This window comes from Lissotriton vulgaris, unplaced genomic scaffold, assembly GCF_964263255.1.
Source record: "Lissotriton vulgaris unplaced genomic scaffold, aLisVul1.2 SCAFFOLD_690, whole genome shotgun sequence".
NCBI lineage: Eukaryota > Metazoa > Chordata > Amphibia > Caudata > Salamandridae > Lissotriton > Lissotriton vulgaris.
The window spans coordinates 642,826-668,053 of record NW_028248208.1 but is presented as its reverse complement, the minus strand read 5'-3'; the positions used below and the strand labels follow the sequence as shown (position 1 = coordinate 668,053).

The following is a 25,228-nucleotide window of genomic DNA, read 5'->3' as shown; positions in this document are numbered from 1 at the left end:
CGGCAAAAGAAGTGAGGAGTCAGCCCGCGCTTTCTGCAGCCACAATGATGCTGCATTAGCGACGGGCCGTCAGCAGGCAGACATTAAAGTTCTAGTCCAATATTTCAGTGGAATCTGTATCCATGCAGGGAAAAATAACACTAGCAGTGCTAAGGCGGGCGCCTTGGCAGTGCTTTAATTTTACCTCAAAAGGAATTTCCTCGCTCGCGGAGGTCCCGAAGTTCAACTGCTTGCTGAGAGTAGTGACGTTTCACTCCCCAGCCAATCACTGGTTAGAGCCCAGTGAAGTCATGAGCTGCTAGCCAATCAGAGGGCTCCAAAGGCTCTCTGCAAGCCCACAGCCTATTTTCTTGACGTGATTTAATGTCTACTTGTCCGTAGGACAAAATAGACATTAAATCTTCTTGCCCGTCAATAAAAACCACATGGTTCGGGCGTCGGGCGATAGGATTCCCCCACCCCTGGCCGCCAGCTACGCTCTTCCAACCAAGCCCTTGCTGCTGTACCTCGCATCAACAAAACCACCATGGGAGGAATATCCTTCTCCTACCTGGCGGCTAAAACCTGGAACTCACTTCCCACTCACCTTCGCCTCACTCAGAACCACCTAGCATTCAGAAAGCAACTTAAAACCTGGATATTCGACAAGTAATTCCCCACCCTTCCTCAAGCGCCTTGAGACCCTCTGGGTATGTAGCGCGCTATATAAATTAACTGACTTGACTTGACTTGATCCCTGGGCAGTCCTCATCTCCACTGCGCCCCGTGATAGGCCTATCATCCTCTGCAACCCTGGACAAGCCTCAACTTCTCTGCACCCCCTGTGCAGGCCTCCCCTCCTCTGCACCCCTGGACAGGCATCACATCCTCAGACCCTTGGAGAGCCCTCACCTTCTCTTTTCCCATGGACAGGCCTCACCTCCTCTGCACCACCTGGACAGGCCTCACCTCCTCTGCTCCCCCTGGACAGGCCTCACCTCCTCTGTACCCCTGGACAGGCCTCTCCTCCTCTGCATCCCTGGACAGGCCTCACCCCCTCTGCATCCCTGGACAGGCCTCACCCCGTTTGCATCCCTGGACAGGCCTCACCTCCTCTGCATCCCTGGACAGGCCTCACCTCCTCTGCATCCCTGGACAGGCCTCACCCCGTTTGCATCCCTGGACAGGCCTCACCTCCTCTGCATCCCTGGACAGGCCTCACCTCCTCTTCACCCCTGGACAGGCCTCACCTCCTCTGCACCTTCAGGACAGGCCTCACCCCCTCTGCATCCCTGGACAGGCCTCACCTCCTCTGCATCCCTGGACAGGCCTCACCTCCTCTGCATCCCTGGACAGGCCTCACCTCCTCTTCACCCCTGGACAGGCCTCACCTCCTCTGCACCTTCAGGACAGGCCTCACCCCCTCTGCATCCCTGGACAGGCCTCACCTCCTCTGCATCCCTGGACAGGCCTCACCCCCTCTGCATCCCTGGACAGGCCTCACCCCGTTTGCATCCCTGGACAGGCCTCACCTCCTCTGCATCCCTGGACAGGCCTCACCTCCTCTGCATCCCTGGACAGGCCTCACCTCCTCTGCACCCCCTGGACAGGCCTCACCTCCTCTGCATCCCTGGACAGGCCTCACCCCCTCTGCATCCCTGGACAGGCCTCACCTCCTCTTCACCCCTGGACAGGCCTCACCTCCTCTGCCTACCTCACCTGTTACTACTGCCACAACGCACCTGCCTGGATACATCATAGCGGGTTAAACACCTCACCCGTTACTATTGCCACAACGCACCTGCATGGATACATCACAACAGGTTAAATGCCTCACCCGTTACTACTGCCACAACGCACCTGCATGGATACATCACAACAGGTTAAACACCTCACCCGTTACTATTGCCACAACGCACCTGCCTGGATACATCAGAGCAGGCTAAACACCTCACCCGTTACTATTGCCACAACGCACCTGCCTGGATACATCAGAGCAGGCTAAACACCTCACCAGTTACTATTGCCACAACGCACCTGCATGGATACATCACAGCTGATTAAACACCTCAACCGTTACTACTGCCACAACGTACCTGCATGGATACATCACGGTGGGTTAAACACCTCACCCCTTACTATTGCCACAACGCACCTGCATGGATACATCACAGCAGGTTAAACACCTCACCGTTACTACTGCCACAATGCACCTGCATGGATACATCACAGCTGATTAAACACCTCAACCGTTACTACTGCCACAACGCAGCTGCATGGATACATCACAGCAGGTTAAACACCTCACCCGTTACTACTGCCACAACGCAGCTGCATGGATACATCACTCCAGGTTAAACACCTCACCCGTTACTACTGCCACAACGCAGCTGCATGGATACATCACAGCGGGTTAAACACTTCACCCGTTACTACTGCCACAACGCAGCTGCCTGGGTACATCACAGCGGGTTAAACACCTCACCTGTTACTACTGCCACAACGCACTTGCATGGATACATCACAGCAGGTTAAACACCTCACCTGTTACTACTGCCACAACGCACCTGCATGGATACATCACAGCGGGTTAAACACCTCACCCGTTACTACTGCCACAACGCACCTACATGGATACATCACAGCGGGTTAAACACCTCACCCATTTCTATTGCCACAGCTGCGTGGACATACAAACATGCTTCAGGGCCCTCTGAACCGGACGCACTTGGCATCCATTTGCCCAATCTAGGGACGAATAACCCCCCCATGCCTATTCTTTCAACAATGTAGATTGTTTCTGTGTTTTAGCCAATATCCACCATGTTTTAGTTTAGGTGCTATATCTTTAGATGCTCACCTTACACACACGAAAAGAGTGCCTTGGCACTCACCTGCCCACAGCCTGCTAGGTAAACACGCTGGCAGAGCCGTCTGAGGACCGCGACATGGGGACAGTTCCTTCACATCACCTTACTTACATTTCTATCATGATATGCATGGAACAATTAGTTATAATGATCACTGGTGCAGGCACCGACTGTTGTGTCTTCTTCAGTCAATTCTGGTTACACAGCTCACCAGCTGTAGGACGACAGCATGCTATATCACAGGAAATGATGAGTTCGATTAAGCGTTGTGTGTCTGAATGGCATATTCTGGTGCCTAAAACTGCCAGCAGAACACCGGATGCATCCATCCCATGTGCAATAACTGAAATAGCTGGTTGCTTTAAAAAATTTCACTGCAGCAGCCACTTTAAAAGCAACTCGGCCAGCACCCTGGCGGCCAGGCCTGGGATCAAAGGCCTGCATAAGTTTCTGTTAGAGGCCAGGAGAACCCCCTCACCACAGCTTCCAAGCACACAGCCAGGATATAAGAACTCCATGACACCACAAACAGTTCAAAAACAACTCATCTGGCAAGCCCAGACCCTCCCAACCCATCCTCAAGCCTCCATCCCACACAACTAGCCTGCCCTCACATTCATACAACTTGGGCAACACACACTGTGAGCTGTAGAAGCCACAGGGAACACAAGACAATTTAGTTGATACACTTGCTCACTCACTTTGGGTCCTTAGGGAAGGGTAGAACATCAACTATTAAAAGTTAACTGTTTTCTGTTTTTACTGCATTTAAAAACAAGCGCGCACGCATCGCAGTAAAAGTAAAAAAATCAAGAGGACAGGAGGAGGCAGCAGGGGCAGGGGAGAGAGGAAGGGGCCTGCACCTGTTTCCCTTGCGGGAGCGAGCACGAACCATCTGCTAATTACAAAGAGATGGTTTCAAAGCTCGCTCCCACAAGGGAATCACCAAATGTGCACACGTTGCCATTGAAAGCAATGCGAAGCATGCACATTTTTGGCAGAAAAAGGAAATTGATAACTAAAGGTCTCCTCCTATGCGTGCTGCGTACGCGAGACCCAAAAAACTACTTTGGTGTAATGCGTAATAATATCTATGTAGAACTTGGTAGCCCCTTACATGTTCTGGAAGTGTATTTATTTAATTTAAAGCACTATGTGATTGTGAGTTAAATATGAATTTTCCCAGCAGGTGTCGACACAGAGGAATAATCTACACACTAAGACCACTGCTGCTGCTCTGTCTTTAGGACTCTCTGCCGTGCTTTCATTTAACATTAGCGGTGAACATTTGCCCCGGTCAGCAGTCATGAGTAAAAGGTTGCTACTCACTACTTTGATAAGTTTCCTACAAACATTTTTATACAAATGTAAATACACACAGGCATGGAAGAGACCACTGCGGCCTTGCACAAAGGGCCCCTCTTACTTTAAATATTCCCCAAGCTTTGCAGAGAAGGCAGTGAGAGAACGGAGTACCCTGCAGGATGGACTGCACCTCTAAATGAAGACAAGAATAAACCTACAAGCAGCTGATATCATCCTGAGGAGCTGCGGAGAGCCGGCGCAGACGCTGCGTCCTTAGTGCAGGAGTCACCTTTGGATCAGGCCAGGGCAAGGAAGGGCAGCTTGTAGGGGATGCGGACAGGCCGCTGCAGTGCGACCACCGTGTCTGCTCCTCACCTCCTGGCTGCCAGTGAAACACAGGCATCGGAGCTGCAAATGAATGATGGCACTCTTCTCCCACGAGCTCCAGTCATCATTAGACGCGTGGGAAGCCGATGCCTCGAGTCTGCGCAGTGTGTCTTCAAAGTCCGGAACACAAAGTGAGCAGACTCAAGCTCCCAGCTTTCTGTTTGCCTGCAGCCTCTACCCCACCCTTTCACAACTCGTCACAGGGATGAATCCACCCCCTATGACGAGTTGGGAAAGGGAGGGGTGACCATCCTCTCCACTCCCTGACTGACGTGGAGCCCCTGCACTGGGACTAATATTGCCAATTATTAAGTTCCAGAGAACGATCGCGCATCTGCACTGCAATTCCCAAAAGCAGCAATTGCTGACCATGCTGGATGGCCATGCTGGGTGGCCATGCTGGGTGACCATGCTGGGTGGCCATGCTGAGTGGCCTTGCTGGGTGGCCATGCTGGGTGGCCATGCTGAGTGGCCATGCTGAGTGGCCATGCTGAGTGACCATGCTGAGTGACCATGCTGTATGGGGTTCGTGTATAAAATGGTGCCTGTTCAGAACCGTCTGATTACTATTCCAGGAAATGATCGAAGTAACCCCTTCTTTCCTGAGCTCCCGCGATAAACTGGATCACTCAGTTTTGTTGACAAAGTTTGTTGGCCAGGGTTTCTTCAGCTGAGCGCTTTGGTGGTGAGTACGCCCACCCTGCCAGAGATCCAGCCTCCACTTGGGAGAGAGTGAAACCCCTGGTAAGGGCTGAGTCGGCCGAACTTTTTAGCGTTGCAAACCTCATCATAGTTTAGTTCGAAGGAATAGACTAAATGTAACCTGATGTCTTGCGCTACTACTAAAGACCATTATTAGTTGAAACAGTTCCAGGGAAGGCAGCTCCGTAGAGACATAACCGTTTGGCTGAAGAATAAAGAACATGATTCATGAATATTATTGTTCAGTTCGTGTAACTTTCTTTCGCAGCCAGATGACTTAACCTGGGGCACTGAACTATTGAAGAAGAGAAATATTTAATGAAACTCTTTACGGAATGTATCCTTGTAGCAGTGTCTAGAATCGGGTGTAGCTAAGGCGTTGAACAAGTGACTTCACCTGATCCCCCTTATCTTGCAGCCTAATTTTAAGAGAGCCAGTATAAAAACAGAAACCTTCAAAAAAGCAGAATATATATATAGAAAGAGTTCTAAGTTCACCAAACAGGGTAAAAAAAAAACCTAATCCTTCAAAAGCGGGGGATGTTTTATGCGGAACTCAAAACTTAGGTTCCATCTGAATATTATGTATGCTCTTTTTGAAATCTAGCTCCTCGCAGTTCCTATCCCCTAAACCCCTTTCCCTCGCCTGGCCACTCCAATACTCTGCGCTAATACAACAGTTGGTGGTGCCTAGGGGTGGATCTCTCGATCTTACTACAGACCCCGAGGAAGAACTGCTTGAGTGAAAGACACGACTGTCCTCCCACTACTGAGGAACCCCCTCAACACCCTTAAACGCTCGCCAACCACAGGCCGATCTCCCTGCGACCATTCCCGGTTTACGTCTTGGAGAAAATGGTCAACAGACACTTTGTTGAATACCTCAAGGACCACCATCTCCTCAAAACCACTCAGTCTGGTTGAGCCCCAATCACAGCTTGGAAACTGTCCACATCCCCGCCATGGATGACATCTGCATGACTCTGGACAGAAGAGACATGGTGATCTCATTCTCCTGGTCCTCTCTGTAGAGTTTGAGACAGTCTCCCATCCCATCCTTATCCAACGCCTCCAGGATATCAGAATCCAACGAGACACACTCCGATGGATCTGCTGCTTCCTGATTGGAAGAACCAAGTCAGTTATCCTGTCACCGTACACATTTCATGCCGGTGACTTTGTCCACACAGATCTTCGCGAAGCCCGACCCTCTTCAATGAATACATGATCCCTTTAGCTAGAATCATCCACTCTCATAACATCAACGTTCTCTCCTACACTGACACACAACTGTCTCTCATGGTCAAGACGCCCAGTACCCGGATGAAGTTTTATTCCTGTGTGACTGGAATTGCCCACTGGATGAAGATCAACTGTCTAAAATACTGACGGACTTAAACCGTGATCTTCGGGAAAAGCACATCAGCGTGGGACTCCACCTGGTGGCTACTAAAGACAGGACGAACATCTACCCTCACCACCCATGCCAAGAATCTCAGGATCGTCATAGACAGCAAGCCTTGACCCGCCAGATCAACACCCTCGTCTCCACCTGCTTCAACTCCCTCCACATCCTCTGCAGGACCTTAAAGTGGATCCTCACCGAATGCAGAAAGACCGTCACCCATGCACTCATAACGAGCAGACTGGACTAGGCCAATGCCCTCGATGCCGGAATCAACAAAACCCTGCTACACAAACTCCAGACCGACCAGAACATCCCAGCCAGACTCGTCCTCTGAATCATATTCTAGTATGGGCACCCTCAAGTTTAGAGATGTAAAAATAACAGTTTTGTAAATTGGCCAGTGTGACAGAAATTTACAGATGAAAACGTTGTCACAAACGGCATTTATGTCGTACTCATTTTCAATATTTTGTTATTTCAACAGTCATCTTGAGGGAGCTACACATATGACCCCTTTCTGAATTCTGAGTTTTGTCTCCTTTCAGAAATCTGCAACTTTCCTGGATCCCCCCTGGGTTTCACAGTGGATTCCACCAAAAACTGGAAGAAAGTTGAGAGCACAAAAAATAGGCAAAATGGGCTAAAACTTTTGTAAAAAATAGTTTTTGTCCCTACAAGCTGGGAAGATGGTGACCTTAGCACAGCAAATGTTCGATGATGTCATTTATAGGAAAAAAACAGTTTTCTCTGGAGCACTTTTTCCCTATTTTTTCAGAAAATGTAAACATTTTGCTATATTTTGCCTATTTTCTGGGTCCCCTCCAGGGGAATCCAAAAACCCTGGGTACCTTTACAATCCCCAGGATGTTAGAAATAAGAGGGTGCCAAATTTGCCATGGGTACCTGAGCGGAAACCTGTGCTGGCGTGTCCAGACTCTCTCCTCCTCCTGGGAGGTTGATCGGGGGCAGATCTGGGGTGTGAGTGGGGGCAGGGGTAGATCTGGGGTCTGAAGAGGGGCAGGGGCAGATCTGGGGTCTGAGGAGGGGTTCTGGGGTATGAGGGGGCAGATCTGGTGTCTGAGGGGGGCAGGGGCAGATCTGTGGTCTGAGGAGGGGTTCTGGGGTATGAGGGTGGCAGATCTGGGGTCTGGGGGGTCAGGGGCAGATCTGGTTTTGAGGGGGGCAGATCTGGGGACTGAGGGGGGCAGATCTGGGGTCTGATGGGGGCAGGGGCAGATCTGGGGTTGAGGGGGCAGATCTGTGGTCTGAGGAGGGGCAGGGCGAGATCTGGGGTTGAGGGGTGCAGATCTGGGGTCTGTGGGGGTCTGTAGATGAAGGTCACTGCTCACCAGACAGGGCTCCTTCCTCCTCTGCTCCAGGCTGCACACACAAGGAGAGACAGGAACTGATGTCACCATCGCTGCTGGTGCTGTCTCTCCCGCCGCTGACCCAGAAGAGGAAACCCTTCTGCTTTCATCCATTGTGTAGCTCGGCTGGTTTCATCAGCAGGCGAGGAGCGCCCTCTGGTGTCCGCGGACGGAACCGCCGCTTCCAGCAGGGAAACAAGCATTGGCGCCTGCAATGACACAGACGTGGGTTCTTCTGAGAAACTCACAGTCTATGACAGGGTCTCATACGGGAAACAAGCATTGGCACCTGCAAATACACAGACATGGATGTTATGGGAAACAAGCATTGGCGCCTGCAAAGACACATACATGGGTGTTATGGGAAACAAGCATTGCCGCCTGCAAAGACACAGACATGAGTGTTATGGGAAACAAGCATTGGAGCCTGCAAAGACACAGACATGTGTTTTATGGGAAACAGGCATTGGCTCCTGTAAAGACAAAGACATGGGTGTTATGGGAAACAAGCATTGGCGCCTGCAAAGACAGACATGGTTGTTATGGGAAACAAGCATTGGCGCCTGCAAAGACACAGACATGGGTGTTATGGGAAAACCTGCAAAAACGCAGACATGGGGAGGGGTCTCATACGGGAAACAAGCATTGGCACCTACAAAGACACAGACATGGGTGTTATGGGAAACAAGCATTGGCGCCTGCAAAGACACAGACATGGGTGTTGTGGGAAACAAGCATTGGCACCTGCAAAGACACAGACATGGGGAGGGGTCTCATACGGGAAACAAGCATTGGCACCTGCAAAGACACAGACATGAGTGTTATGGCAAACAAGCATTGGCTCCTGTAAACACACAGACATGGGTGTTTAAGACACTGACAGTCCAAGGACAGGCCTCACCCTTGCATGGTGTGCTCTTGAGGAGCCTCAGATTCAGCCCCTCATGCCAGCTCTGCTCCCTCCCTCAGTGAAATACCAGCAATGTTTTTAATGTTTAAACTTCTGCAAAGGAACAGACATGATATTCAGGAGTGAACTGAAATGAGGACTTGTATTTCATTCAATGTGTGTAATGTAGACACAGCTGCTGAAATGAGGCTGAGCAGCGTCTTCTAGTGTTCCTGTTCCTGGAGGTGATTCTTTATATTTGACAAACCAGAGCTGCCAAGGTTTCAGATTGCTATGTGTGACATTTTCATAATTTCAGTAAAATTATGAGTGACATTTGTTAATATGATGAGGATACTGTCGACTACTACTACCTATTCTGAAGAATTACTCTTCTTACCACGTTCCATTTGACATATATTATATTTATTTGCCCTGATGAAGCCTTGTTAGGAGAAACGCTTCTGAACAAACATAAAATACAGCTCAACATTGATTTCAGCAATGAAGAAATATGAGTACCATCTAAATGTGGAATATGTATTATGACTGTTTTAAATGAGATATATGTGTTACTTCTCAACAATCGTGTGTACATCTATCTTTTATTGGATGGTCCATAGGCAGCTGTCCATTGAGGTGGGCAGCACCCCTTTCCGAATTTATTGAAGTGACTAGTTCCGGCAGTGATGCAGCTGTGAATTCCCGGTCTGCTTTTTCCCTTGCTTGCAGTAACGAGAAAGATTGACCTGAAATCCCCAAGACAAACAAACTATTCCCTGTTGGAAAGAAAAGAGACAAAGGTCCAGAGCTGGTCCGTGAATCCCAATTTGGACCAAACAATTGATGAGGACACCATGAATGACTCACTGTATTGAAGGCCGCAGACAGACCGCGGAGAACCATAACCTCCTTTGCATCATTATCCAAGATAGTTCCGATCTCTTCTGATGCGACCTCCAGAGCCATTTCAGTACTATGGTTCAATCTGAAACTATGCTGAGCTTCAGCAAGGATTTCTTACTTACGCATGGTTTGTTGCCACAGGGAGGAAAAGTGATTGGCCAGAATCACAGGCTGTTAAGCCGATGCGGAGACTCGAATCTGGTTCCCCCACTTCCACAGTCAGCAGGTCTGATGTTACGTCACACCCTGGGTAGTACGAGGGTGGCAGGCAGAGGCCACTTGAAAGCTCGACCTGTTATAGGCTCGAGGTTATAACAGGACCTGAACCTGAACCAGAGACAGGCTTCAAGCTCGAGCGTGGCTCGAGCTTTCAGTGGCTTGCCCACAGCAATGCTGCAATAAAGATTTACCTTCGAGAAAAACCTGTCAGAGCATTCACTTTGCAAGAATTGGCGACCAGCTTCAGGGAAAAGACAGCCCTCTGACCAGACATGTTATACAGGAAGTAAATGGTGGTAAAGCAATGCAAAGCACAGTGCATCAGTGTAGGAAAGAACAATCCTTCTAGCATGTTATGCCCAATTTTTGCCTGGTGTCAGTGAGTTTTTGCCTAGTCAGACTTGGATCCTGCTAATCAGGACCCCAGCCACTGTGTCTCTTCCCTAATTCGATCAAGGCAAGTACTTCTGCACTGCCACAATTCGCTACTGGTGTACCCCTATTTTCCCTAGTATATAGCACTGAGATACCCAGGGCGTAGGTACACCAAGGGTCTCCCATGAGCTGCAGTATGTACTATGACAACCATGACAGCCCACTCAAACTGTGACTACAGGCCTGCGATTGCAGACTGTGTAAGCTGGTGCTAGCACCACTTCCGACAGATATACATTTTCTTACTTCTGAGGTCACTATACTTAAAACCTATAAGCCGGGGCGTGGCCTACCACCGAGAAGCATGGCCGCACCTTGAGATGGCTCCGTCCGAGCATAACCGTTCTGGTGACTCTCTGCTTAATTATCTGTGCATGAAGAGGGATAAGTCACAGATTCAAAAGCACATGAATCCAGCATGAGTCTTTTGATTCGCGGCATTGCCGGTTTATGTGCGAATTGGCCGAGATAGACTCGATGACGTGTGCAGCCTGTGGCAGTCGCTTCGATGGTGGGGGAGGGGCGCGCAGACCCTGGTCTACATTCGCACTCATTCCACCAGCGTGGAAATCCTGTGAGACAAGTGGAGCCTGCAGCTAATCCACTTACTGGAGCATCTGAGCGGAGCGCCTATAGGCTCCGGTGAGACGTTGGAGAAGCCGCGACATCGCCCGGCGGGGTGCCAAGAACGTGAGTGGCCCGAGACTGCTCAGCCCAAAAGTGGAGGCAAGGGTGGAGTCCGCCATTGTTGAGGCCTGCCTGCTGGAGTGTGGGGGACGCAAAATCCTGGCACTGGGTCTGGCTTAAACTCCCGGGCCGGCGTATCAGAAAATAGTGCGAGGCCGGTGCACCCTGTGGGCTTCTCCCGTAGCAGAGGTGGCGTGATCCTTCAGACTGCAGTAGAGGCCATCCCAGGAGGTACGGGAGGTGGCCATTGCAGATTCGGACCTATCCAGAAGCCCTGCGTCCACCGAAACCCAGCGCAATGAGAACGGTGATTATCCTGACTCAGCAAGGGGATCTGGACACCGGTGAGTCGTAGAGGCAGTTGCAAAGGTGAGAGTCTCCTGCTGCCTGGCCTCGCCACTACTGCCCGCCAAAGGCAACAGCAGACGTAAGCCCTTTGAAGACAGCACAGTGAGGGAGATTGGGCCTATTTGATCTGTGAGCGGCAGGGAGAGGTGGGCATAGACACTGGACTAACCTGTCCTGTGGCTGGCGTGCTTGCCAGAGATTTAGGAGAACGCCTACGACCCCGCCGGGAATCCTGCACCTGCACACCCTCCGGTACCAATATACTTACTTGGACACACGGGCAGAAATAAATACTTCAACTGAACCACGGACAACACTAAAGGGAGGGTACCAGTCAACAGATTAGTACAATGCGCCACAGAGGAATTGTCTGACTGCCTTTCTTTATTTACATTTGGTCTTGCGAGGCCTGGTCACGGCCGGTGTCATAACTCTCAGGCCTCCGTGCAGGCTAAACTGAAAAAATATGCCTGGGACAAGGGCACCGGCCCCACCCACAAGGGTAGTGAAGCCTCAACTGAGAAGCAGCAGTCAGCGGAGGGGTCAGAAGAACCAACACTGCAGGATATCCTTACAGCCATAACGACGGTCAGGACATCGTTGGAGTCCAGGATTGACCAGGATTAGGTGTCATCAGAGGTCTCCTTTATCAGGGCAGACATGCGTTCCATGAATTCCAGACTTAAGGACATGGAATCAACAGAGTGCTCTCTTGTTACCGATACGACCGCCCTGCAGCGGAGGGTGGACGACCTCCAGACCCTGAGTGTGAGGTTGGAGGCGCAACTGGACGTGTATGAGGGACGCTCACAGCGTAATAATGTCCACATACTGGGGGTCCTGGAAAGAGCAGAGGAACCATCTACGGACATGTTTGTTGAGAACCTAGTCACTACCTACCTGAAACCAACAAGACTGTCAAAATTATTCATGGTCGAGAGAGCACACAGGGTGCCCGGGGGCAGACCAAAAACTGTGGCCCCCCCCCCCCGAGACCTATATTTGCAAGAATATTTAACAATAGAGATAGAGACATCATCCTGAAGACAGCTCCTGCAGCACCCTCAATTGAATTTCTGAATAGGAAGGTGACTTTCTTCTCGGACTTCACCCTCAGAGTGCAACGACAGAGATGCAGTTTTATAGAAGTAAAGAATCAATCAATCAATCAACAACATTTGTAGAGCGCGCTATTCACCCGCTAGGGTCTCAAGGCGCTGGGGGGAGGGCAGGGGGGAGCCGCTACTGCTCAAACAGCCAGGTCTTGAGTAGTTTCCTGAAGGAGAGGTGGTCCTGGGTCAGCCGTAGGTGGGTGGGGAGGGAGTTCCATGTCTTGGCCGCCAGGTAGGAGAAGGATCTTCCTCCGGTGGTGGCTCTGCGAAAGCGTGGGACGGTGGCGAGGGAGAGGCTGGCGGATCGGAGCAGGCGGGTGGGTGCGTAGAACATGAGGCGGCTGTTGAGGTATTTGGGGCCCATGTCGTGGCGAGCCTTGTGTGCGTGGGTGAGGAGTCTGAACGTGATCCTCTTGCTGACGGGGAGCCAGTGCAGGTCTCTCAGATACGCAGTGATGTGGCTGTGACGGGGGATGTCCAGGATGAGTTGTGCAGTGGCGTTTTGTATGCGCTGGAGTCTTTTCTGTAGTTTGGCTGTCGTTCCAGCGTAGAGGGTGTTCCCGTAGTCTAGTCGGCTGGTGACGAGGGCCTGGGTGACCGTCTTCCTGGTTTCGGTGGGGATCCACCGGAAGATCTTTCGGAGCATGCGTAGGGTGTTGAAACAAGATGACGAGACGGTGTTGACTTGTTTGGTCATCGTGAGGGAGGAGTCCAGGGTGAAGCCCAGGTTGCATGCATGGTCAGTGGGCTTGGGGCGGTGCCCAGTGCAGGAGGCCACCAGGAATCGTCCCAGGCAGAGGGGGATGGTCCCAGGATGAGGACTTCCGTCTTGTCTGAGTTCAGTTTCAGACGGCTGAGCTTCATCCATTCTGCGACGTCTTTCATTCCTTCCTGGAGGCTAGCGGTGGTGGGGTCATTGGTGAGGCAGAGGATTAGCTGGGTGTCGTCAGCGTAGGAGATGATGTTTAGGTTGTGTTGGCGTGCGATGGCTGCGAGGGGACTCATGTAGATGTTGAAAAAGGTGGGGCTGAGCGAGGATCCTTGAGGAACGCCGCAGATGATTTCGGTGGCATAGGATAGGAAGGGGGGAGGCGGACTCTCTGGGTTCTTCCGGAGAGGAATGAGATGATCCACTCCAGGGCCTTCCCTTGGATTCCAGTATTGCTGAGGCGCTGTATTAGTGTGCGGTGGCATACGGTGTCGAAGGCAGCCGAGAGGTCCAGGAGGATGTGGGCAGCTGTTTCCCCGTTGTCGAGCAGGGACCTGATGTCGTCGGTAGTTACGATGAGGGCAGTCTCGGTGCTGTGGTTAGCTCGGAAACCGGACTGCGAGGGGTCGAGGGATCCGTTTGTCTCGAGGAAGGCGGAGAGTTGTTTGTTGGCGGTCTTCTCGATGACTTTGGCAGGAAAAGGGAGGAGCGAGATGGGGCGGAAGTTCTTGAGGTCCGTGGGGTCCGCAGTGGGTTTCTTCAGGAGGGCGCTGAGCTCTGCATGTTTCCAGCTCTCTGGGAAGGTGGTGGATGCGAAGGAGCTGTTAATGATGTCCCGGAGTTGGGGTGCGATGATGGAGTCGGCTTTGTTAAAGATGTGGTGTGGACAGGGGTCGGTTTGGGAGCCGGAGTGGATGGTGTTCATCGTGCGGGTGGTGTCTTCAGTGTTGACCGAGATCCAGGTGCAGAGGGTGGCGGTGGGGGGTGCTGGTTCGGTGGTTGGATGCGTAGTCTGTGCGCCGAAGCTGTTGTGTATGTCGGCGATCTTGCGGTGGAAGAACGAGGCGAGTGAGTCGCAGAGGTCTTGTGAGGTTGTGATGTCGTTGTTGCAGGCGCTGGGGTTGGAGAGCTCTTTAACGATGCTGAAGAGTTCCTTGCTGTTGTGGGTGTTGTTGTCTAGTCGTTCTCGGAATGTTGTCCTTTTGGTGGTTCGGATCAGCTGGTGGTGTTTGCGGATGGCGTTCCTGAGGGCTGTCATGTTTTCTGTTGACTGGTCATGGAGCCAGGCTTTCTCGAGGGTACGGCAGGATTTCTTGGAGTTTTTGGGGTCGTTGGTTAACCATGAGGCTTTCTTGCTACCGAGTCTGCTGGGAGGATTCTTCAGTGGTGCAAGGTCATTGGCGCAGTTGGTGAGTCACTGTGTGAGGTTGCGGGCTGCTTCGTTGGGGTCCGCCGTGTTGGTGGGAGGGTTCTGGCTGAGGGAGGTGGTGAGCTGGTCGGCGGGGATCTTGCTCCAGCTTCTTCGGGGAACCTGTTGCGGGTGGTGGTGGGTCGTGGTTCTCCTAAAGTTGAAATGGACGCAGCTGTGATCTGTCCAGTGTAGTCCGGTGGCGTGGCTGAAGGAGATGTGGTTGCTGGAGGAGAAGACGGGGTCAAGTGTGTGGCCGGCATAGTGGGTGGGGGTGTTCACCAGTTGCTTGAGTCCGAGGATGGCGAGGTTGTCCAGCAGGGTGGTGGTGTTGTTGTCGTTGTTGTTTTCCAGGTGGAAGTTGAGGTCCCCTAGGAGGATGTAGTCTGAGGAGGTGAGGGGGTGCGGGCTGATGAAGTCTGCGATGGCTTCGCTGAATTGTGTGCGTGGTCCCAGGGGTCTGTAGATGAGGGTGCCTCTGAGGGTGGTCTTGGGGTCGGTGTGTATCTGGAAGTGAAGGTGCTCGGCGGCGGTGAGGGTGTCGTCGGAGTTGGTCGTGATGCGGATGGTGTTTCTGTGGACGATGGCAATGCCTCCTCCGGTTTGGTTGATGTGGTCCCTCTGGGTGATCTTGTAGCCATCCGGGATGGCTATGGCGATGTCGGGGGCTGAGGAGGCGTTCATCCAGGTTTCTGTGAGGAAGGTGACGTCTGGTGATGTTTTGTCGAGGAGGTTCCAGAGTTAGACGGCGTGCCTTTGGACGGAGCGGGTGTTGAGCAGGATGCACTTGAGGTGATTGTTGCTGGTGTCTGGCCTGGACGGTGCGGTGCAGGTTCGGAGGCAGGTGAATTTGCAGGCTTGGCAGGTGAAGAGTCCGTGGGTGCGTTTTGGGGTGGCTCGGTGCCAGGCGGGGGTTCGACCGGTGTTGAGTGCGTGGAGGGTGGCGGCGTTGTAGTTCAGTCGGGTGTGCTGGCATCGTCGAGGGCCACAGGTCCTGGTGCTGGGCGCGGTCCAGGCACGGATGCGCGTAGACGGGCCTGCCTTTGGCACGCCTTCGGCGCACAAACGGCACGCCCGCTGCACGTGATCGCTGCGCGTACGCGTGGACTCCGCCATAAATGGCCAAGTCGGAGGGAGGAGCAGCTGGGAGGGGGAGCAGGGACCAATCTGGGGGCAGGGCCACGGGGGACGCAGCGGCGGGAGTAAGGGGAAGCTACAGTGGCACAGAACATGGAAGGGAAAACAAAATGAAACAAAACGCAACGGGGCACAGGGCGCTAAGGGAGTACAGAAGACACAGTGGACACCGTACAGTCAATAGGGCACAGAACGCGAAAAGGGGAACACAGTGGAAAAAAAACCAGTACAATCGGCAGTGGATGCAGAAAAAGAAGCAAAGCTTCCGCCCACTGGACCACCAGGGATCGAACCGACGGCAGCAGCGAGGCACAGGGGCACAGAGACACAGCACTAGCACAGCGTGCTAACACGGTGGGGGAGCGACCTGGCCTGAAAACCAGGGTCAAGGGTCAAGGGTCGCTACGAGACAAGAATGTTAAATACGTAATACTTTTTTGGGCCAAATTGAGAGTGGATCAGAAGGGAAGGTTTGGTTCTTCGGCACTCCCGAAGAGGCTTGGGGCTGGCTGGACGGCTGGTGCCTGGCAGGGCAAAAAGGAAACCAAAACCAACAAAATGGATGAGAGAAGGCACAGAGAGATCCAGAGGATAGTTCCCCACTGGGTGAAAGTGAAGCAGCAACAGGAGACGATTGAGAACTGGTCTGTATACACTGCTGTAAATGTGAAGGCCCCAAAACCAGACTTCTTTGGGGATGGGCAGTGATCAGATCCTCTCAGTGAACATACCCGCAGCCAGACCACGATCTAGTGAATGATCCACTGTTGAGAGACTGCAAATTCGTTATATAATGATGTAATTATGGGTATATTGATTGATAGCTCCAACACTTGCCTTTAGTGTCTGAATGGGTGACTGGTTGACCACCTGCACCTCAAAGTTCTAGGGGGTGGGCGATAGACACTCTGCAAGTTTGGGGTGTCGGGAGGTTCCAGATCCGCCATGCAGGGAGGGGGGATACGTTGTACATGTTCAAGGGGGTGGGATCCTGTGCACATAGACTCTCTGTCGCAAGACATAACCTGAGGGCTAACAAGAGATCACCACATTCTCATGCCGGGAGGTGGGGAAGGGAATTTTAATTCAGTTAAGTTATGTTATAGACAGGGACGATAAAATAGGTGATACCATTGACATTTTACTTGGCATGCTTAGCAACGATGCACTGATGTACAACAGGGTGGGTTGTGTAGTGGGCACAGTGTATACCAGTGGGGCAGACGGGGAGCTCCTCTCGCGTCCACAGAATTACACCCCAGACAATGACGGTTACTGTCAAGCAAGGGCTCAAGTTGCTGTCTTGGAATGTGAACGGACTGGGGGAAAAGATCAAGAGGGGAGTAGTTCTCCAATTTATAAAGCGTTACAGCAAACAAATGGACGGAATGCTGACAATGCAAATATTCTCCCCCAGTCAAAAGATCTGGGTTAAACCCATCATTCTTTTGCTCACGAGGCCACCCCAGGTTGGACCCAGCCATATGCAAATCAGTCTTGACCCTGTGCCCCATGGGAACTGTCCAGACCGAACTGCCAGGCCAGGTCCTCTCTGGACCGGAAACAAGCATCCTGGGACCAGTTTCAGGGTATGTCACCCTTCTTCAGCCAGGCTAGCTTGAATCCAGAGGCACAGTGAGCAAGGGGCCCCCGTCCGGGCATACCCATCCCACTTAGGGCGAAAAGTGTTACAGCAAACATATGATGGACGAAATGCTGACAATGCAAAGATTCTCCCCCAGTCAAAAGATCTGGGTTAACTCCATCGTTCTTTTGCCCACTAGGCCACCCCAGTTTGGACCCAGGCATATGCAAATCAGTCTTGACCCTGTGCCCCATGGGAACTGTCCAGACCGAACTGCCAGGCCAGGTCCTCGCTGGACCAGAAACAAGCATCCTAGGACCAGTTTCAGGGTATGTCACCCTTCTTCAGCCAGGCTAGCTTGAATCCAGTGGCACAGTAAGCAAGGGGCCCAATTTTCAAAGAGCCTTTCTACGACGTGATTTTATTACAGGAAACGCACTTGCTCGGAAATGCCTGCAAAGCAATCCCGAGGTGGGGATTTAAGCTGGTGGTATTCCGCATTTGGGTCTGACTCTAGGGGAGTGGGAATAATGATGCGGAAATCCTTTCCCATGACGATTGATCATATTCGGACAGATAGCCTAGGCAGGTTTTTAGCGACCTCAGGGACATGGGAGGGGCGAAATATTAACCTGGTTTCTGTCTATGTGCCGCAGGGTTTGCACGTCCAAGCATTTGCAGACCTTGGGAGTCTCCTTCTGGAGTTGCGGGAGGGCAGACTACTGATCGGAGGCGACTTTAACTCCATTGTCTCTGACTCCCTGATCGCTGGCCCCAAAAGGTCCTGCCTCCCTCACAAATGCAGAACAATAGCTTCCTGGGGGCACTGGGCCTGGTGGACGTTTGGAGGAGACTACATCCTGTGGAACAGCAGTACACTTTCTACTCAGGGGCACAACATAGCATGTCCCAGATTGACTATATATTAACGATGGCACACCAGACGGATAGTATTAATGTATTAATGAAATACATCATTTAGCCAGGGCTATTTCAGATCTCTCGCCCATTTGGTGCCGAACAGGAGGGGGGAAAGCCCACTACGGGCAGAACGGCCCTGATTAATCCTTGGTATCTTAAGGTTCCCCAAATAAGGGGCAATATCACGAGTGACTCCTGTTAGACCTGGCACCATTGGCGTGGGTCTCCCTTCCATTTTTGCTGTTGCCTCATGTATTTGTGCTTGTGTTAGATGCTTTGGGCACTGTGCCACTGCTGTCCAGTGCCACAGTGCAAGTGTTCCCTATTGTAAATTGATGTATTAATCAGTGATTCCATGTTTGGATATTTGGTTTACTTGTCAGACCCTAGTCTAGTGCATTGAGTGTGCCCAGGGCGTGTAAATCCAAATGCTGCTGGTGGGCTTGCAGCACTGGTTGTGCCACCCACAGAAGCAGCCTTGTAAAATGTGTCTACGGTCTGCCATTGCAGAGCCTGCGTGCAGTCTGGTACTGTCATGCTGACTGGGTAAGTGCACCCACTTCCCAGTCCCTAAACCTTCCCTTTTCTTCATATCAGTCACCCCTATGGTAGGCCCATGGGCAGGGTGCATTGTAAGTATAAGGTAGGACAAGCCCTGATGTGTGTGGCATGTCCTAATAGTGAATTACAGGCATTTTCGTTTTTCACTATTGCAAGGCTACCTGTTCTCCATAGGCCAGAATGGGCTTTTAGAATTGTTACATTTTATAATCCTAACAGGCTCAGAGAACATGGTAGAAATTCGAGTTTACTATGCCTCAACTCAGAATAATAAAATACATATTTTAGTGAAGTTTATTGTAATATTCTGTGTTTGCAAATATCACTTTTAGGAAGTAGGTATTTGCTTGTCTAACCATTCAAACCTGCCTCTGCTAGGTTGTGTATTCCTTTGTCTGGTTTTGTGAGTGACAGGGCTGGGGAATTCCAAGAGACAGGCTGAGTCACCCAGTGGTGAATAAAGAGATCTGCATCTAGATGGGAGGGAGGAGTTGCCCTTCTGTAGGGTGTCTGATGTCTCTGCCATGCACTGTGAAAGGAAAGGAGAAGTCTGGTAAACAGAGTACTTCAGAACTGGTTTGGACTGGGCAAAGGTACCTCTCCCCTCAGAAAACACAGGATTTTGGGGTATAAATATTGGGACCCAGATCCCATGAAATTAGATCATTTTGGACTACAAGAAGAAACCTTTACTGAGGAGAGGAACCTGAAGAAACTGATGAGAGACTATTCCCAAGCTGAAGTGTTGCTTGGGGGATTGGCCTGCAGTGGTTGCCTTATTGCCAAAGGAAGGAGAAAGGAACTTTGTGTACTTTGCTTTCAACTTGTGAAGGATCTCCAAGGGCTTCGAAAAGAGCTTGCCTCCTGCTGAAGTATCAGGGACAACAGACTTCACCCCCCAGCTCCCCAGAGTTCTTGTGGAAGTGCCTGCTGCTGTTTTGGGCCTTCTGAGGAACTGTGTGAGGCAAAGCTGGAAGCGCGACTCAACGAGAAGAAGCGTGTCACCGTCGCTGTGCCTGCCGTCGCAACTCCGAAGGAGGGTGTCGCCGCTGGAACTGTCGCACTGCACCGCATCGGAGAGAAGCGTGCAGAATGAAGAGGAAGCGTGTCGCCATCGCTGCCGTCGCACCTCCGAAGGAGGGTGTCGCTGCTGTAGTTGTCGCACTGCACCGCATCAGGAGAAGAATCTCGCAACGAGGTCGCAGCGTGTCGCCGTCGCTATGCCTGCCGTCACAACTCCGAAGGAGGGTGTCGCTGCTGGAACTGTCGCATTGCACCGCATCGATCAAGAGCACCTCGCATCCCCGAGAAGCACGCCGCCATCAGAGCTGCTGCCGTCGCATCTTGGATGTCGCCGCTATAGTTGTCGCATCGAGCGAAAGCTTCACGCATCGTGGGAGAAGAGCGTCGCCGCTGGAACTGCTGCTGTCGCATCTTGGATGTCGCCGCTGTAGCCCATGCATCAAACTGAGAACTTCTCGCATCCCCGAGAAGCGTGCCGCATCTGGAAGATCTTCACGTCTTTATTTCTTTGTATCTGAACTTTGCCACATTCCCATCGCTGCGACATTGCTTGTCGTGGAAGCGCAACGCAACTTAAGGTACATTGACGCAGAGTGTCGCATCTAAGAACTGAACTGAGCTAAGCTTAAATCTACCACCTTAAAGTAATCATAGTGTGTATTTCTGTCGTTTATGGTCTTGTGGTAACTCTATATAAAACCTACTTATTTTTTATATAAAACATGTGTGGTGTCCATTTGTAGTGTTGTCACTGAGTTACTGTATGTGGTCACAACTGCTTAACTTACAACGCCTCTGAAATAAGCCTCGACTGCTTGTGCCAAGCTGCCAAGGGGGTGAGCAGGGGTTATTTTAGAAGTGTAATCCCCCTTTATCCTGACTAGAGGAGAGGGTCCCTACTTATCACAAGTACCTACCTGTGCCAACTAGAGACCCCCAAATCTAACAACTCCGATTTTTTATTACTAAGAGAATGAGGGATCTGTAGGACACTTTGGGAGGCCTAAAAGGTGGTAATTCAGGGGGAGGCCCTGGCTCAAATTACGGGATCATGAAAGGAGAAGGTTGATAGGTGAGATATTGCAGTTAGAGGGGAAACTTTAGGTGCAAAATTAGGAAGAGGTACAACTGGCTTTGCGCCTTAAAATCAAGGAATATACCGACTTAGCCACTGACGCAGCCACGACTCAACATAGAGCCACACTTAGCAGCATTTACGACATAGGAGACAAGGCTGGAAAACTCCTAGCCTGGCTAGACTGCAGAGACCAAGCCAACTGAGTTGTAGTTGAGATAGAGACGATTAAGTCAATCCACTCCGGGGTCCCCACGGACCCCTGTATCCACCACATTTTCAACAGAGCCGCCGACACCATCGGACCCATGCTCTGCCACACCATCAACCGCTCCCTGGCAAAAGCCTCGTTCCCCGGCGACTTGAAAAACGCTAAGATCAACCCCCTCCTGAAGAAATCCTCAGCGGACCCCACCGACCTCAAAAACTACAGACCCATCTCCCTGCTCCCGTTACCAGCTAAAGTCATTGAGATAGCCATCAACAGCCAACTCGCCACATTCATCGAAGAGAACAAACATCCTCGACTACTCACAATCCGGCTTCAGAAAAAAACACAGTACGGAAACCGCCCTCCTTGCCGCAACTGACGACATCCGTACCTTACTGGACAAAGGAGAAACAGCAGCCCTCATCCTTCTCGACCTCTCAGCGGTGTTCGACACAGTCTCTCACCGTGCCCTAATACGCAGACTCCACGACGCAGGGATCCAAGACAAGGCCCTCGACTTGATACGCTCCTCCCTCTCCGGCAGAACGCAGTGGGTCAGACTCCCCCCTTTCCCCTCAGACCCTACACTTGCGGAGTCCTCCAGGGGTCCTCCCTCAGCCCTACGCTCTTCAAAGTCTACATGGCTCCACACGCCCCAATCGTCAGAACCTACGGACTCAACATTGTGTCGTAAGCAGACGACACCCAACTCATCCTCTCCCTATCCAACAAACCCAATACCGCCAAACACAACTTTCGAGAAGGCATGGAAGCGTTGCCAAATGTATGAAAAACAGCTGGCTACAACTAAACACAAACACAACAGGAGTACTCATCATGGGCCCAGACGCCTGGAACGACACCTGGAGGCCCCCCACCATCGGAAGCCCCCCCCCCCCCCCCCCCACACAACCTGGGCGATCACGGATGGTCTTTTTGGATCAAAAGGAGGCGCAGGTCTGGCAATTATTCTCGTTGTGCTCTGTCGAGAGACCCAGGTTATAGACCTTGTGGTGGTCACTGTGTGGGAATTTAGCTCCACACTGGGGGCATTTTTTAACCAGAGTCCTTTCCATGAGCCGTAGGCCCGAATGGCATTGATAGGCCCAGCGGCCCGCGTCGACGACCGGAATGCGATATGTGAGGAGCGCATCGAAGATCACACGATCGAGAAACAACACCGTCGAGTATTTATGATGGTTGAAAAGGTTTGGAGATATGGTACCGAACCGGAGCTCAGAAATTACATCCAAACCCGATGACGGAAAAAAACAATCTGAGGATGGAGTCGATGCTCATGCGCACTATCGTCCAAGGGAGGAATCACCTATCATGTGACTACAAAATACTTCTTCCAAGATAACAAGGTGCAAGCATTCAAACCCAACACCAGATGGTGATCTATGCACAGAGTGTGAATTCTGCAGCTCATATGCCTCGAACAGTGGGTTTCTGTTGTAGTAACCCCCCACTTTTTGCCAGACTACTGATGCACTTTTTTTTTGGTGTGCCCTGGGTCCCTGCCAATCAGGTTCCCAGGGCCTGTGTTCATTCCCCAAAACTAACCCAATTGACATCTCTGGCCACATGTCAGCCCATGGTAAATGGTACCACAGGTACCAAGGGCACTGTGACCAGAGAGGGCCACTAAGGGCTGCAGCACTTATTGTGCCACCCTTAGAGGCCCTGTACCCTGACACTCACACACTGCCTTGGCAGGCTGCATATCTTGGTGCCGAACAAAGTGAAGAGTCGACATGGCACATCCTTGTGTGCCATGCCCACAAACACCTGCCCTGGCATACATCAGTCACCCCTCTAGCTGGGTGCCGTATGCCAGTGGTAAGGGTACAGGTGCATGAGCCCTGTATCCCTACAGTGCCCAAGTCTATTCCTGGGCACTGTAAGTGCATTAAGATTATATGGTCCTGTGAGTTTGTCATTACGAACTCCACAGCACCATAATGGCTACACTGAAGACTGGGAAGTTTGGTATCAAACTTCTCAGCACATTAAACCCACACTGATGCCAGTGTGGGATTTAATGTAAAATGCACAACAGAGGGCATCTTAGAGGTGCCCCTGAAACTCGACCAACTCCTAGTGACCTGACTGAGTGGCTGCTTAGGCTGCCACCACCAGACATGTTTCTGGACTCCTGCATCGAGAGCTTGCTGCTCTCGGGGGCCTGAAACAATGCACATCCTGGGACGAGGTGTCAAGCCTCCTCCCCCAGAATGGCAACTCCACCCCTAAGGTGGGGGAGGCGAGGCGAAGCACAACTTTGAGTCCCCGCCATCTTGAGGATGGGGGGGACCCAGCCAACCAGGGACAGGCTCCTGCCTCCCTCCCACTGGAGAGTGGCAGAATAGAGGGTGTACCCACACCAGGGAAAGGACCCATTGGTCCCTGCACTTTACCTACCTATAACACCCCATAATTTAGTATTCAGGGGCAGCCTGAACCTTCATTCCTCAGATTCAGCAACAACAAGAAAAGAAGAGAAGGACGAGAAGCCGTGCAGAGCTCACAAAAGTATGCCGCCCACTGACTTGGCCCCAGCCCTACAGGCCTGTCATCCCTTCTCTTGGGAAACCCCGGCATACCAGCAGCCAGCATCCTCACAAACCCCGAAGGACCTGCCTGGCTTCACTTTCAAGAATGTGTCTCCTGTGAACACAGAACGTGTTTAAACTGCAGCTTCTGGTGCCAGCCAGAAACTGAGAATCCAGCCCACTCCGCACCCACCGAACCCAGCCCGAGCTCGAGTGGAAAAACACTACAAGATGGTCCCTCCGGTGATCCTGACCCGAGATCCGCCGACCCCTGACCTGCCTCAAGCCTCCAGACGATGCCTGCAGCCTCAATCCAGAGGACCCCCCCTACCGTGACCAAAGCTGGTAAGAAAATCCGACGTCCAAACGCACCCCTACACCTGACGCCCACGGCCTTATGTGCCCAATCCAGCGGTGCCTAACCAACCCTCAACATCCCAACTTACCACTCAAAGTGGTGGTCGCTCCTGGGAGATCCTCGTCCACAAGCCTGCGGTTTTTCTTTGTCAGGAGAATCACCATTGAAATCAACAGGGCACACGACCTCAAAACAGCCCCCTGCGCCCGGCCGCCCTCGTGCAGCTGAGGGTATACCTTTGGTCCCCAACTTGCTTTGAGTGAAACCATAGGAGCTTTTGCTCCCACAATCCCGTGGCCTCTTTGCCAGCCGCCACCAACCGGAGCCCCCCTATCCTCCATAGGATAACATTGGGTCTCAACACTCTGCACCCAGCCGTCCTAGTGCCGCTGAGGGTGCAACAACAGTGCATTACTGACCCTGGTGGACCCCTGAGTCTAACCCTAGAACCCTAACTCCCACAGTTGATTACCTACCTGAGAATCGTTAACCTGTTTTCCCTCCATAGGATAACATGGACACTTTTTCTCCAAAAGTGTGGAGTTTTGAAACCTAAAAATATTGTTTTAAATCGCACAAATAGCCAAAACGTGTTTACTTACCATTTTCTAGGGAATGTCCCAGTGCTGAATCTAGGTACCCAGCATGGAGTTAGAAAAGTAACGCGAAAAGTAACTTACCTGCAATGCATTGTAGAAGCCCATTCATTTCAATGTACTGCTCCAAAAAGTTTACAAGTGTGGAGTTTTGAAAACTGAAAATATTCTTTAAAAATCGTGCGAATAACCGAAACGTAATTACTTACCTGTTTCTAGGAAATGTACCAGTGCTGAATCTAGGTATCCTTTGTAAAAAACAATGTGCCAACCACACACTTAATTTTAATCCTCTTCTTTTGAGGAAGAAACCAAGAGAAAACTTCAAGGTTTATCTGGGTATTCAACTTTTACCCTTTTACTTTTTATTGTTATCAAATTCTCAATTTTATGTATGAGAAGGACACTTTTTCGTTTTTTTTGAAATCACATCAAAAGACAATTATTCACAACACAAAACATTTTTAGACATACA

The 25,228-nt window shown here is 51.4% G+C and overlaps 1 protein-coding gene across 1 annotated transcript in view; it reads right to left on the bottom strand.

Moving 5' to 3' along the window:
• The window catches only part of LOC147664882 (uncharacterized), a 52,322-nt gene extending 44,189 nt beyond the window's left edge, over positions 1-8,133 (bottom strand). Inside the window, exon 1 of the mRNA XM_086949923.1 lies at positions 8,001-8,133. The gene's annotated coding sequence lies outside the window, so the exon portion shown is untranslated. The remainder of the gene's footprint in view (positions 1-8,000) is intronic.
• Positions 8,134-25,228: the final 17,095 nt, after the last annotated feature.